This window comes from Myxine glutinosa, chromosome 8, assembly GCF_964187855.1.
Source record: "Myxine glutinosa chromosome 8, kmMyxGlut1.1, whole genome shotgun sequence".
In the NCBI taxonomy this organism is placed as follows: Eukaryota; Metazoa; Chordata; class Myxini; order Myxiniformes; family Myxinidae; genus Myxine; species Myxine glutinosa.
In genome coordinates, this window is record NC_136268.1 from 93,657,034 (window position 1) to 93,671,153 (window position 14,120).

The 14,120-nt window shown below is 45.1% G+C and overlaps 1 protein-coding gene across 2 annotated transcripts in view; it reads left to right on the forward strand.

The window, feature by feature from the left end:
• The first annotated feature begins 1,091 nt into the window (after positions 1-1,091).
• LOC137432727 (GTPase-activating protein and VPS9 domain-containing protein 1-like) overlaps positions 1,092-14,120 on the forward strand; it is a 127,996-nt gene continuing 114,967 nt past the window's right edge. For both annotated transcript variants that reach the window (XM_068124863.2, XM_078783546.1), the window contains exon 1: positions 1,092-1,165. The gene's annotated coding sequence lies outside the window, so the exon portion shown is untranslated. The remainder of the gene's footprint in view (positions 1,166-14,120) is intronic.

The window sequence follows — 14,120 nt, forward strand, 5'->3', positions numbered from 1 at the left end:
ACGCCCCGTTGAGAGGCGTGGCTTTTGTGTGGTGAACTTTTGATATAAATTGCCGCCCGTGTTAACGGGCTATTCAGTGCTTTTGAGTTCTTTCGAGTTGAGCTAGAATAAATAGCTCAGTGAAACTTCGTTCCTAGTGTCGTCCATTTTGTCCGGCTTTATCGTGCGAGCATAGCTCCACAACTGCACATTTCCTGAAAAATTTCCTGAACGATGACGGCATACTGAGACGGAGAGCGTCACGACTGGGCCAGTGTATCAGCGACTGAGTCTTTACAAACATTACATCAAGAACACGGTGGAAGTTTCGTGAAACAGTTGACTGGCTGACTCCGAATCTCTAAGCTCGGTCCTCGTAAAAAATGTTCAATCGCAACTTCATGAGGAACATTAGCACTTGACCAAACTTCGTGAGTTTTTTACACGTTGGGAGAGCACATGATGTAAACGTGAAGAGTGGCAAAAAAATTGCCCAAGAAGGAAGTCCCGAGTAAAATCGGAGTTTTGCATCGTTGTTCTGAAAGTGTTCTTCCTGCAGACGTGTTGCTCTTATCTTTTCTTCCAGGTCACACACTTGAGTTCTGAGGGCAATATTGTCCTTCTGTAGTTCCTCCACGTTTATTTCCAGTGCACGAATGTCTCTGAAAGACAGTTCCGTTTGGGTTTCAGTCCCTCCAACAGGTGGAATCTGCTCATGAATGGGGCACTGCTCAGGATTCGCATTGTGTAGTTCCAGCAGTATTGCTTGCCCTCTGAGAGGGGGCGACTCTTCCATTCCTAAGGGTGTGTGACGTCATATGCATAAAGTCCATACCGGTACATCACATGCACAAGCTGCGCGTCTTTCCCCTTTGTGTTTGTTGCTAGGCGGAAGTGCTGACGTTGCTCGGCGTCCAAGTTCCCGAATGTCCGACCCTTCATGACGTTAAAACAATAGCAAAAGCTGGGACAAACAGACGTCCCCTTTTATACACATGTAATAAATAAAAAAACGAAACTCAATGATATTAATAATGTCTGTTACTTTGAGGGAAATTCGCGCGAGCTCTCATTGATATAAGTCGTACGTAGATCACCGTAGATCTGAGATCATAACGAAACGGAAGATGAAGAAGTCAACGCGTTACTTGAGCGCGGTGCATTTTGGGAGCGTCAGGGGCGCTGAGTAAGTCGACGGTCCGGTCCCGCATACACGAATGTACAATGGCTCATTGGCTGTGCTGATGTCGGTGCTTTACACCGTCTTCTCTCACCACGTGCTGCATTTTATGTAACTAAGTCTAAAAAAGCGCGGTACCTGCAGCCTCGTCTAGGCCTCGCTTTTCCCGGTACCGGTACTTGTACTGACTATCTGAGTCCGCGGTTTAATCTGGTTCGGATGGGCTTTATGTTTTGAGTTCATGACACGATAATCGGACGGGAATGGTGTTCATGTGCTTGTGGGGGCTTTCATTTATTTAAATTTAAACTACATGCTATCTGTAAACTATTTAATGTGTTTATTTCATTAAAATTACTTGGAGCAGATTTGCAAACTGGTGTTCTGTGATAACCGTGAGATGTTCCATTAGGCTGGTTAAAAAAAAATTCCTGTTTTATCATCACTTTTTTTCAAAAGAGTGGGTAGGGAGGGAGGGAGGGTTTTTTGTTTGTTTGTTTTTTCAATTTCAGAGTGAAATTTTAATGGATTATTCAACGCACAATATGTTTTTTTCTTAAATATACTTGATCGGACATACATGATGAATCATGTGATGATTTCTAAACTAGTAAACCTTCGTATGTACGCACTGATACGATTCAAATAAAGAAACCTATGTGTATGTCACATTGAGTTCTGTTTACTTTTAATATTTGCTGATACATATAACAATGGTAGACCAAAACTTCGGCTTTTAAGAATAATGTCCGGTTGCCATACATGTATCTATATATCAGCAGCTACTGCTATTATAGCACTCATAGATGTATCTATATATCAGCAGCTACTGCTCTTACAGCACTCATAGATGTATCTATATATCAGCAGCTACTGCTCTTACAGCACTCATAGATGTATCTATATATCAGCAGCTACTGCTATTATAGCACTCATAGATGTATCTATCTATCAGCAGCTATTGCTATTATAGCACTCACAGATGTATCTATCTATCAGCAGCTACTGCTATTATAGCACTCACAGATGTATCTATCTATCAGCAGCTAATGCTATTATAGCACTCATAGATGTATCTATATATCAGCAGCTACTGCTATTATAGCACTCATAGATGTATCTATCTATCAGCAGCTATTGCTATTATAGCACTCATAGATGTATCTATCTATCAGCAGCTACTGCTATTATAGCACTCACAGATGTATCTATCTATCAGCAGCTACTGCTATTATAGCACTCACAGATGTATCTATCTATCAGCAGCTACTGCTATTATAGCACTCACAGATGTATCTATCTATCAGCAGCTACTGCTCTTATAGCACTCACAGATGGATCTATATATCAGCAGCTACTGCTATTATAGCACTCATAGATGTATCTATATATCAGCAGCTACTGCTATTATAGCACTCATAGATGTATCTATATATCAGCAGCTACTGCTCTTATAGCACTCATAGATGGATCTATATATCAGCAGCTACTGCTATTATAGCACTCACAGATGTATCTATATATCAGCAGCTACTGCTCTTATAGCACTCACAGATGTATCTATATATCAGCAGCTACTGCTATTATAGCACTCATAGATGTATCTATATATCAGCAGCTACTGCTATTATAGCACTCATAGATGTATCTATCTATCAGCAGCTACTGCTATTATAGCACTCATAGATGGATCGATATATCAGCAGCTACTGCTATTATAGCACTCATACATGTATCTATCTATCAGCAGCTACTGCTATTATAGCACTCACAGATGTATCTATCTATCAGCAGCTACTGCTATTATAGCACTCACAGATGTATCTATCTAGCAGCAGCTACTGCTATTATAGCACTCACAGATGTATCTATCTATCAGCAGCTACTGCTATTATAGCACTCACAGATGTATCTATCTGTCAGCAGCTACTGCTATTATAGCACTCATAGATGTATCTATATGTCAGCAGCTACTGCTATTATAGCACTCATAGATGTATCTATCTATCAGCAGCTACTGCTCTTATAGCACTCACAGATGGATCTATATATCAGCAGCTACTGCTATTATAGCACTCACAGATGTATCTATCTATCAGCAGCGACTGCTATTATAGCACTCATAGATGTATCTATCTATCAGCAGCTACTGCTATTATAGCACTCATAGATGTATCTATCTATCAGCAGCTACTGCTATTATAGCACTCATAGATGTATCTATCTGTCAGCAGCTACTGCTATTATAGCACTCATAGATGTATCTATATGTCAGCAGCTACTGCTATTATAGCACTCATAGATGTATCTATCTATCAGCAGCGACTGCTATTACAGCACTCATAGATGTATCTTTCTATCAGCAGCTACTGCTATTATAGCACTCATAGATGTATCTATCTATCAGCAGCGACTGCTATTATAGCACTCATAGATGTATCTATCTATCAGCAGCGACTGCTATTATAGCACTCATAGATGTATCTATCTATCAGCAGCTACTGCTATTACAGCACTCATAGATGTATCTATATATCAGCAGCTACTGCTATTATCGCACTCATAGATGTATCTATATATCAGCAGCTACTGCTATTATCGCACTCATAGATGTATCTATATATCAGCAGCTACTGCTATTATAGCACTCACAGATGTATCTATCAATCAGCAGCTACTGCTATTATAGCACTCATAGATGTATCTATCAGCAGCTACTGCTATTATAGCACTCATAGATGTATCTATATATCAGCAGCTACTGCTATTATAGCACTCACAGATGTATCTATCTATCAGCAGCTACTGCTCTTATAGCACTCATATATGTATCTATCTATCAGTAGCTACTGCTATTATAGCACTCATAGATGTATCTATATATCAGCAGCTACTGCTCTTATAGCACTCATATATGTATCTATCTATCAGCAGCTACTGCTATGATAGCGCTCATAGATGTATCTATATATCAGCAGCTACTGCTATTAAAGCACTCATAGATGTATCTATCTAGCAGCAGCTACTGCTATTATAGCACTCTCAGATGTATCTATATATCAGCAGCTACTGCTCTTCTAGCACTCATAGATGTATCTATATATCAGCAGCTACTGCTATGATAGCACTCATAGATGTATCTATATATCAGCAGCTTCTGCTATTACAGCACTCATAGATGTATCTATCTATCAGCAGCTACTGCTATGATAGCACTCATAGATGTATCTATATATCAGCAGCTTCTGCTATTACAGCACTCATAGATGTATCTGTCTATCAGCAGCTACTGCTATTATAGCACTCATAGATGTATCTATCAGCAGCTACTGCTATTATAGCACTCATAGATGTATCTATCTATCAGCAGCTACTGCTATTATAGCACTCATAGATGTATCTATCAGCAGCTACTGCTATTATAGCACTCATAGATGTATCTATATATCAGCAGCTGCTGCTATTACAGCACTCATAGATGTATCTATCTATCAGCAGCTACTGCTATTATAGCACTCATAGATGTATCTATCTATCAGCAGCTACTGCTCTTATAGCACTCATAGATGTATCTATCTATCAGCAGCTACTGCTATTATCGCACTCATAGATGTATCTATATATCAGCAGCTACTGCTCTTATAGCACTCATAGATGTATCTATATATCAGCAGCTACTGCTCTTATAGCACTCATAGATGTATCTATATATCAGCAGCTACTGCTATTACAGCACTCATAGATGTATCTATATATCAGCAGCTACTGCTATTATCGCACTCATATATGTATCTATCTATCAGCAGCTACTGCTATTATCGCACTCATAGATGTATCTATATATCAGCAGCTACTGCTCTTATAGCACTCATAGATGTATCTATATATCAGCAGCTACTGCTCTTATAGCACTCATAGATGTATCTATATATCAGCAGCTTCTGCTATTACAGCACTCATAGATGTATCTATATATCAGCAGCTACTGCTATTATCGCACTCATATATGTATCTATCTATCAGCAGCTACTGCTATGAAAGCACTCATACATGTTGAGTCGAGTTCAATAACAAGAGAATGTTGGTTGCCGTTTATTCATGCATCTATCATCACCTACTACTACATGTCGTGTAGCGCTCGTTTAATTTTTGACTAGAAATCCACAGCAATAATGATCACGTAAGGCTCTCCCGTTTGCCGATGATATTTGGCTTCTCCTTCAGAATACCAACTACTTCTTGAACTTCCGAGTGGGCCTCTTCTCGGAAGTACGACTCTTACTGCAGGTACTGCATATAGGATATGACTCATCTGTGGTACCTCAGCTCCTCAACACGGGGAACGGATTTTACTGGTTTCGCGAGCAAAAAAATAAAAGAAAAGATTTTTATGGGGCGGGCGGCGATGATAAACAGGAATTTTTTTTTAACCAGCCTTACTTAATAAGTGCGCTGTACTTAATTAATTAATTAATTTCTTTATTTACTTTATTTAATTAATTTATTTTTTATTATGGAAACGCCAACCACCCCACACATCGTGTATAGATGCGTTTCCTCATGACGTCACAGCGTTTATGTAATTTTGTATACAGTGAGGTTATCTCGAGCACGATTGTTTCACATCAGGGTGTAGGAGTCATGAAAAGAAATGGGCTAATGGGGTTTGATGCTGGGGCAGGTCAACTACTTTATGGGGTTTACTTTGTCATTTATTTTCAAATCATCAATGGCTATATTTTGAGGAGGAAGAAGTGGAAACTGTTCCAGTGGAGTACCACGGTGGAAAAACAGCAGTAAACTGTTCCAGTGGAGTACCACGGTGGCACCATACAGTGTACATGACAGAGAAGTGCGACAGATTTATCCTCCAGGTTCATCAGAATTGGTTCCTCATTGGCTTGCTTTTGGCTGTCAGTGTGATTGGACAGCTGATACAGAATGTAAGGACAGTAATTTTTTTTCCCCAGGATACTGGCGATAACTCGCTCCCTTTTGTAAGAACACCGTGGGATATTTAATGAAATACCAGATAATGCTAGCAGATGGGTTCTTTCTGAACAAGGTAGGAAACCCCATGAGAGACGGTTAGGTGGCCTGGTAATTCAGATATTTACACCAGGATATATACTGTACACCGCTCCTTTCCTTTGCCATCTCCAGGCGCTGCATGACGTCATTGCCGGGCACCGAATGGGGCTCGGCAATGACGCACGCTGAAAGGGAGTACTCAGTTTTCACTCTGCTTTCTTGTTTGTCCGGGCGATATCTCAACCATCCTTTGAGTTAGAAAGCTGAAATTTTGGCATAATAGTGAGCAAGTACTTTGTCAAAAACTGTTTTTTTTTTTTTTGATTAATCAATTAATTTATTAGTTACTTAATTATTATGGACTAGCAGAAGTACCCGGCATTGCCGGGCGGGGGAGGGGAGGGGGAGGGGGAAGGGGAGGGGAGGGGAGGGGAACGGGGGGAGAGCGAGCCCCTTGGTAAAGCGAGCGATTTTTTTTTTCATAGCGTCATCGCGATTTTTTTTTTCATAGCGTCATCGCTTCATCGCGTTTCATAGCGTCATATCGTTCATAGCGTTCATAGCGTTTCATAGCGTCATAGCGATTTTTTTTTCATAGCGTCATAGCGTTCATAGCGTCATAGCGTCATCGCTCTGAGCGAATCAGCGCCCACCTGCTCTGATTCCGTTGATTCCGTGCGCTGAAATGCGCTGAGGTAAATATGAATAAAAAATATGGATCGTCAAATATTTTGAGTTCGGCCATGTTCGTCCCAGGCTCAATGGCCATGTCTATGCCAAATATCAAGCACGTAAGCCTCTCCGTTTCGGAGTCTATCGGTAACATCACACACACACACACACACACACACACACACACACACACACACACACACACACACACACACACACACACACACACACACACACACACACACACACACACACACACACACACACACAGTGTTTTATATATATATAGATTAATTAAGTACTTATATATTTCCTTTCTCTTCTGGGCATTATCTCAGGCATCTTTTGAGCTAAGAAGCTGATATTTGGACATGACGATGACCAAGAAAATTGGCTGCAAAGGCTATTTTTGGTTTATAGATTAATCGATTAATTATTTAATTATTTGATTAATGGCTTAATTAATTTATTTTCTTTAAAGTTACAGATTCGGATGAAACGTTGGTGCTTTAGGTATTGTATAAGACAATTGACTCACAATTTTATTATCTTGCCATTATTATTTATTTATTTTCATTATTAATTACTTATTTATTTTCTTTCTCATCTGGGCAATATCTCAGGCACTTTTTGAGCTAGGAAGCTGATATTTGGACACAACAGTGACCAAGCGATGTGGCTAGAAAGGATATTTTTAATTTATTTATGAATCAATTAATCGATTAATTTATTTTTGTTTCATACATTAATTATTTAATTTTTCCGATTAATGACTTATTTAATTAATTTTCTAAAAGTTACATCCGGTGGTTGAGGTATGTTATTAGCCATTGATTAAGAAAAAAATTATGACAACTAGTTATTGATTTTAATTATGCAATTGATGAATCAATTATTGTACACCTCTCCCTCCCAATACAGTCTCTATGAGCTGCACGGCAGTATTGCCAGGCACCGGGAGGTGCCCCGGCAATGCCGCGCTGGAGGATATTTATTTATTTGGCATGGGGGCGGTGTGTGTGTGTGTGTGTGTGTGTGTGTGTGTGTGTGTGTGTGTGTGTGTGTGTGTGTGTGTGTGTGTGTGTGTGTGTGTGTGTGTGTGTGTGTGTGTGTGTGTGTGTGTGTGTGTGTGTGTGTGTGTGTGTGTCAATCGGTTACTATGCGATTTCATACCATCAGTGGTGAACTGCCATTAAGGTATCCCATCCAGCTATGCTGTACCTTAATGGGAGCGATAAGTACCATCTGCCACATGGCACATTATCTCTGGTATCCACTCATTATATGGAATCGCTTGGATGCAGCCGGGAGCAATCCAAATATATCTTCAGTTCTCCAGCTTTTGAATGAGCGCACGTAATGACGTCACTGCCATGTACATACGCTCTGCCTGTCAAGCTCTCATGAGAACCCTCTGACAGAGCAGAATTTTGATCTTGGTTCAGATATATTGCTTGATCAATATATATATATATTGCTACGGTTTTGAGAATTGCACATATTGATCATTAAAGGTTAAAGGGTTGCTCCCCATAGTTAGTTCCACGAGCAACATGTAGGCCACTTGTAGTATTAGTTATGTCATAGTATGTGTATGTATAGGCCATTTCCCCTATTGATACCTGCGTTGTGGAAAGACATGAGTTTAGGTCCCGGTCATTTTGCGTTCACCCTCCAATTCCACCTCTATGGGCATAATTGATCCCACGCCCCATTTGGCTGCCCGCTCAGTTTATTACGCTTTGGCAGCCCGCAGCATTTGCTGCCCTTTGCTCACTCACTAGTCGAGTAACACGAGGTAGGCCTGAGAAGGAGGAGCGCAAGGTCGGGGTGGGGGCGGAGCGTCAGAGGCGATGACGGTAAGAGCCACCAGCCAACCAGGGCTCGAACGGCATGGCATGAGAGGGCGTGGAGAGGCGTGTCTGGTGAGTTCTAGAAGGTTCGCGGGGCGTGCCTATATAAGTCGCTGCACAAAGCCCTTGAACAGGACTCGCAGAGGACTTGCCAGGACTGAAGCAAAGGACTTTTTGGGAGAATTTACGAGCCGGACTTTGAAGGAGAACTTGTCTCGCATCACTCGTTTTGAGGCATTGAACTGTAACTCGCACTATAATGTACGCGCCAGAGGAGAGGAAGAAGAGGCGTTGAGTACACGGCTGCAGCCAGACGCGCCGGTGGCGAATAGTGCCTACTTCAGCCACGCGAGTAAACGCGGTAATAGCCGCAAGTGATAACCGCTAACCGCCGAAGTCCGCTCCCTTCCAAATCGCCCCGTAATAACCTTGTGCGTCCAAACGACACGCGGAGAGCTCCTGCCTTCTCTACTTACCATCTGCACAGGACGAGCCGGAGACCGGAGGGAGCTGCACGGAGCCATCCTTGGACACGGACCATCATCCTGCAGCTGCAAGCCCCGTGTGTGTGTGCGTGCGTGCGTGCGTGCGTGCGTGCGTGCGTGCGTGCGATGGGCCCGTTTGTGCTGGGTATTAAGCTCAGACTGTATAAGGCTGCACTGTGTCCCCTTTTTCTGGAATCCTTGTATAGTGTAAATAAATGTGTTCTTCCTTTTTCCAATTCGACCGCTTTTGTGATTTATCCATTGACTAAGCGTGGCATCGCTGAAAGATCGCTGGAACCGGGTTCACCATATAACCGGCACGGATCGTGTGTACGCACCGCCCGGCGTCTCAACACGCTTGGTTCGTGCGGGGCTTATTTCCTCGTTTCAGGGCAGCGCGAGTAATTAGGTAATAGCGATTCTAGTCCTAATACCCTATTTCGCGCTGTCTGGGAGGGACGTCATCGGTCCCGGGTCCCGCCAGGCCAGTCAAAGACAAGGGGACTTGTCTCCCCTTGGTAAGGGGAGAAGGCCGGCGTCGAGATCCGCAACATTTGGAGTCAGGAGTGTTGATTTGGAACCTGGGACGAAATTTTTTAGACCAAATTTTGGACACCAATTTTGCATATTGGCCGCAACATTTTGTGGCAGGAGTTTGGATTGGGACCCGAAGTGCGCTTAACGCACTCGAAAATTACGAGCTAGCAAAATTAAATTGTTAACATCCAAATTAAATTCGTGCCATGGCTCGCCAAAGCGGTCGGATGCCGGTGGGGGTAGAGGAGGAGATAGATGAGGAGTTAGAATCGATGACCCAGGACCACCGGGAAGAATGGGAAGAAGAAGACATTGAAGAAGGGCTGGCAGTAGGGGTAGAGAATGGCGGCGCCCCGCACGTGGCAGCGGCAGCCAAGCCCGCTGTGCAGGCGGGTATTGACATGCAATCATTCATAACGGAACTCTTAGCGATCATAGGAGTGTCAAGACAGGAAATGAACAAAACGTTGGATCGAATGGATAGGAATAGGAAGAAGGCAGGGGAGAACATTGGGCACATGTTGAGCGAAGAGGTCACATTGGTACGCGACAGGGTAACGCGGTGTGAGAAACGCAGGAAGAGTGAGCTTGGGCAGAGCACAGTTAAGTTGCCCGGGGCTAGAGAAATCGCGACTCGGGGTGTAGAAAAGCTGGCGGTCGTCAAATTGGAAAAATAAATGTTGGGAGCGCCGGGGAAGATCGAATTAGAAGACGAAATTTTATGCGCGCCGACGGCCGAGGTAGAAAAAGAGGTGATTATAGTTGAAATTGGGGTTGAAGAGACGGCAGAGTTAGAAAATGAATCACGGGAGAAGGAAAAGTTGGAATGTACTCAAAGTCCGTGTTCGCATCGTGATGTCGTGCTGCCTAACCCCAATAAAGGGTTGCAGGTGCTGGCGGAGAAGAGAATCCCGAAGGTGAGTAGGAGCGTGTATGGCGCGAAAATGTTTGGCGCGAAAAAAATTTTGGTGCGCTTGGGATCGCGACGTAACCCGGGCGCTCGTGGAAGGTCCGTGGTGCGATGTGTGGAGGTGAATGGCGCGCGTGTGCGAACGGCACCGAAGCACGAGTGTGTAACGGGAGAGTGTGTTACCGAGAGTGAGAGCGAATGCACAACAGAGTGTATGTGTGAAGAGTGCGACACAGAGTGTGCGATGTCCGAAGAGGGTGTGCGAGAATGCACAACGGAGCGTGCTGTAGAGAGTGTGCGGGAGTGCACACCAGAGCGTGTGATTGGGTGTGCAACAGGAGATTGCACACCCGTGGGTAAGTGTGCGCTGATTGGGTGTGTACCGAGAGAGTGCACACCCATGGTTGTTACTGAGGGTGTAACAAGAAAGTGTGCGCGAGGGTGTGCTTGGCCAAGTGTGTAACGGAGTGCGCGAGTAGTATGAGTGCGCCAGGATGTGCGCGAGGGTGTGTGATGATGGAGTGTGTGAACGGCGTGAGTGCGCCTGAGTGGTGTGCACCTGAGTGTGCAAGAAAAGAGAATGCACGAGAGTGTGCCGTAACAGAATGTATGGGGTGTATGGGAGGCGCTGGAGCGCCTCGGCGTGCGAGTAAGGAGCAGGTCGCGTGGGTGTGAGAATGCGGCTCAAGCATCAACCCAGACCGGGGGGTTAGCGCATCGTGCGACGAATAGCCGACGCGAGCTCTCGGTGCGTGGTGTGCTTTGTGTGCTGCGGGGACCGGCGGGGATCGTTGCCGCGGCGGCGTGCATGATTCGGGCCGGGCCCCGCCCTGTATGGTCGGTGCCGCGCCTTGGCGGGAAAGGCGGTCGGCACGGTTCAAGGGGGGGTAGGAAAGGTCGGAACCGCGCCCCCTGGCGGGCGCCGTGCTCCGACCGTGGGAGGTTGGGCCATCGTGCCGGGGACCGAAAGGCCTCGCGCAGAGATGGCGCCTGGAACCTAGGCCCAGCAAAACCTCCTCCCCAGAATCGAAAATGCCGGACGGACCCAACCAACAGGAGACCAACCACCCGTATGCATTGCTCGGCTTTGCGAAGCCGAGCTGTGACGACAATGTATTTCCGCACCGAGAGGCTCGAGTGGAGTGGACACTTAGCCGTAGTGTTGGCGAATGGTAGCTTTACCATTCTATTGGGGGCAAATGACCAATAGATTATGGGGATGGCAGTGAAAACTAGCCGAGGGCGGGCTAGGATATTGTTAGGGATTTAGAGATGACAGTACATGACGAGATTTAAGTAGTGACATTTGTACAGGTAGAGGGGACGTAGAGAGATTAGGTGGATGTTAATGACTAGGGAAGTGCTTAGTGTAAGGGAAGACGGGAAAGCACGAGTATTAGGGGGAAGTAGTTAGTTAGATGATGCTGTGTGTATGAAGTAGTGTATAAGTGGTATATTGAGGACAAGTGAAATTGTGTTGGAGTGTATGGAAAGAGGAATGTGAGCACAAGTGGTGTGCAAGAGAGCTTGGTGTGTGGAATGAATGGTGTGGAATGAGTGGTGTGGAATGCATGGTGCGAAGGAGTGAATGGGGGAAGATGGACCCCTTCACGAATACTCGGGGAGGGTAGTTTAAAGTAAGGTAGAGGGTTTAGGTAAATTGTTTGGATATTGACACCTGTGGTGCAGGTAGTGGCAAGGAAGTGCTTAGATGGGTGCATGAGTGAGTGGAATGGCTGGGCGTGTGGGCTTAATTAGTGAGTACGGTTATTGGGGCACTCCGCCACTGGTAGTCTGTCGGCCAGGTGAGGCCGCAGGTAGGCTCTGGGAGCCAGTCAGAGTAGTGTTCAGTGGGGCCCGAGGATCCTAGGAAAGGACCCGGGTAGCCCAATGCCAGAGAGGGCATCAGAGGGGTGAGAGAGCCAGGAGGGGCCTTCCCCAGTGTAGGGTAGTCGCAAGGAGCAAGGTAAGCTCGGGTGACGACTTCAGTGGCGGAGGTGCGCAGGTAGTTGGACCTGCTAGTGGAGCCGCACGACCCAGCCCTCATTGTGCAAAGGCACAGAAGTGAAAAATTGGGGAGTGAGACCCAAATCCGTAGGGCACCACAGGGTGGGTCAATGGGAATTGGTGTTTAGAACCACATAGTTTAAAGATGCCAATTTGCAGGGCAAGACCCCGGGTAGTGTAACAGAGTTAATGTTATTAGAGTATAGTTAGGATGAGAGATCTCTTCGCACCATCCACATCCACTCACCAAGGGAGACGGAACTCCACACCGGGTTTTGTGAACGATTTGGATGGTAGAGATGCATCATGACGTGAGTTAATCGTGAGTCTGGAATCCGAGCCGGACTTTATTCCATCTCTTCCTTCTTGGGAGGGATTGGAAGACGAATTCGGAGTCGAGGGGGATATGGGAGACAAGACGTCGTGTCAGATTTGTAAAGTGTAAATACAGGGAAGGGCAAGGGTAGTGTAGGCTGACATGGGGGGATACGAACGGTTAGGGACGAGCTTGCTCTGCTCGCTCTCCCGCGCCCCTCATGTTGCATTGCCTTGATTGTGTGTACCTTTGCGTCCTTTCCTTGGCTAACTGTGCTTTGTCTCTCCTCCCCACCCATGGACCCATTTTGGAGGGGAGTGTGCAGGAACCCTGAACTGTGCAGCTGCACCTGGCTCCACTTGTGCGGCGCCCCTGCTACCTTTTGCTGCATCAATACACCTTATGGACCACACGTTCTGTGGCCTGGCATCTTTGCTGAGCGGTCATTTGCTGCAAACGTTACCTTGCACCTGCGGACCACTGGCTTTAAGTGGCGTCAATGTCACGCAGATGGACCATAAGATTGGCCCTGCTGGCAGAAAAAAAATGGACATGGTTTGTACATGGTATTCTGGTGTGTCAGGAAAGAAGACCTGTAAGTTTTTATTATGGCACACCGAAGACGAAGCAGGAAGCAGGAAGCAAGAAGATGTAGCCAAGCAGCAGCCAAGCAGCAAATATGACATTTGAAATGGTGAACTGTGCATTTTTTGTGTATTGGTGTATTGGTGCATGGCTGTGTTTTCTCCCCTCCAAATTTCTTTCCACAAAAGAACAGGTTCTGGGTTATAGAAATGTAAATAATTAGTTTAGTGTTGTAAATAACATGCTCCCCACCGGCTTTATGTTTAGTTTGAGAATCAATTCCACAATTTGGTTAGCTGTGGGTGTGAGTCTCCTAGAGTTAGTTACACAACGCAGTAGGTGGGACATATCTAGTGTTGTAAAACTGTCACATACAGGGTGTTAGCTTAAATGTAGAGGGAAACCACATCGAAGTGTCATACGTAATTTTTTTAAACTAGTCCCGAACCTTTCTCAAAACCGGTCGTTCTCACCTGTGTGGGTCCGACTCGGGGACGAGTCTGGCAAGGGAGGGGGCAGTGCTACGGTTTTGAGAATTGCTCATATTGATCATTAAAGGTTAAAG